Raw genomic sequence first — 1,990 nt, 5'->3', positions numbered from 1 at the left:
GTACCACAATCATAGTAGTAACACCAAGACAAAGGTTATGGGAGCCATGTGCAATTCCACACTCCCTTTAATAGCATGTCAGAGTACCTTTCAGATAGAACCGTTTTTTTTTTCCTGTAAACTGAAAGAAGCATTTGTTGCTAAAAATGAAACAAAAACAAAAAAAAAAATCTTTGAATGTCCATAAAAGAACAGATATAGAAGTTTTTCCTCTAAGTGGCTGATTAAATGGGGGGGCAATAAATGTATATGAATTTAAGAGAAAGTGAATAAAATAAAGCAATTTTTATTTCTGATAGTATGGTAGAATAGGTACCCTATATCACCTATATCACCCTCACTGTTGAAATAACTACAATATATGATGAAATACCTAAAATATATGTCTAAATCTATAAATATAAAACTATATCTATGAGGCTGCTCAAAAGTAAGGAGGGAACAGATCCCTAACACAAAATAAATTCAGAACACCTGATTGGTAAGCAAGTTCCCAAGTGGCTATTGCTGTGAGAATGTTTGCTAAACCCTAGAATTCTTTGGCTTCCATTCTGATGGTTTTGTGGGACCAGCTGTGAGATATAGCCTAGGTCTTGGTCAGTGCAGGGAATCTAACAGGAGGCATTCATAAAAACTGTATGCTAGAGAGCTATACTGCCAATGTAAGTATGAATTTGCAACAAACTCTGATATTTCACAAGCAAATTGATTTTGGCATAGTGTGAGAGGATGGAATTCTCTGAGGATTCATAATCCCAAATTGGTCTTTGCTTGAGTTTGGGTTCTGATTCATCCTGCCTGTGTGGTCCATAAAACCTCAAGCATGATCCCAGACGACCATATCCTCAGGTGACTAGCAGAAAAAAATGTATAACTTCTTCGAAAGAACTCAACATCAGCCTAGGATTCAAGATACCGCAAAAAAAGTTTCTTATAAAATGAACAGTCAAGAGTGAAGTATCACGAAACAGTAAAAGAAGTAAGGCACTGTGAGTAAAACGACAGACCACAAAATCCTCATATAATAGAATTTTTGACATGGAATATAAAACAGTTATGTTTAAAGAAATTTTCTCACTTTGGGAGGCCAAGGCAGGCAAATCAGGAGATTGAGGCCATCCTGGCCAACATGGTGAAACCCTGTCTCTACTAAAATACAAAAAATTAGCCAGGGGTGGTGGTGCACACCTGTAGTCCCAGCTACTTAGGAGGCTGAGGCAGGGGAATCGCTTGAACCCGGGAGGCAGAGGTTGCAGCGAGCTGAGATCACGCCACTGAACTCCAGCCTGGCGACAGAGGGAGACTCTGTCTCAAAAAAAAAAACAGAAAAAGAAAAAGAAAACAGAAATTTTCTAAGAGTTTGAAAATATGCTGAAGTTTGCTGCTGCCACTGGAGCCACTCCAAGTGCTGGCCTCTTCACACCTGGAACCTTCAATAACCACATCCAGGCAGCCTTCCAGGAGCCACGGCTTCTTGTGGTTACTGACCCCAGGGCTGACCATCAGCCTCTCATGAAGGCATCTTATGTTAACCTACCTAGCATTGCTCTGTAACGACTCTACTCTGCACTATGTGGACATTGCCATCCCATGCAACAAGGGAGCTCAGTCAGCGGGTTTGATGTGGTGGATGCCGGCTCGGGAAGTTCTGCACATGCGTGGCACCATTTCCCATGAACACCCGTGGGAGGTCACGCCTAATCTCTACTTCTACAGAGATCCTGAAGAGATTGAAAAAGAAGAGCAGCCTGCTGCTGAAAATGCTGCGACCAAGGAGGAATTTCAGGGTGAATGGACTGCTTCAGCTCTTGAGTTCACTGCTACTCAGCCTGAGGTTGCAGACTGGTCTGAAGGTGTGCAGGTGCCCTCTGTGCCTATTCAGCAGTTCCCTTCTGAAGACTGGAGTGCTCAGCCTGCCACGGAAGACTGGTCTGCAGCTCCCATTGCTCAGGCCACTGAATGGGTAGAAGCAACCACTGAATGGTCTTAA

At 42.7% G+C, this 1,990-nt stretch overlaps 1 pseudogene; it reads left to right on the top strand.

Moving 5' to 3' along the window:
- The first annotated feature begins 1,368 nt into the window (after positions 1-1,368).
- LOC101179178 lies at positions 1,369-1,990 on the top strand (annotated as a pseudogene).

Source organism: Nomascus leucogenys, chromosome 3 (genome assembly GCF_006542625.1).
Source record: "Nomascus leucogenys isolate Asia chromosome 3, Asia_NLE_v1, whole genome shotgun sequence".
Lineage (NCBI taxonomy): Eukaryota > Metazoa > Chordata > Mammalia > Primates > Hylobatidae > Nomascus > Nomascus leucogenys.
The sequence above is the reverse complement of the archived record's forward strand: the minus strand, read 5'-3'. Positions and strand labels throughout refer to the sequence as shown.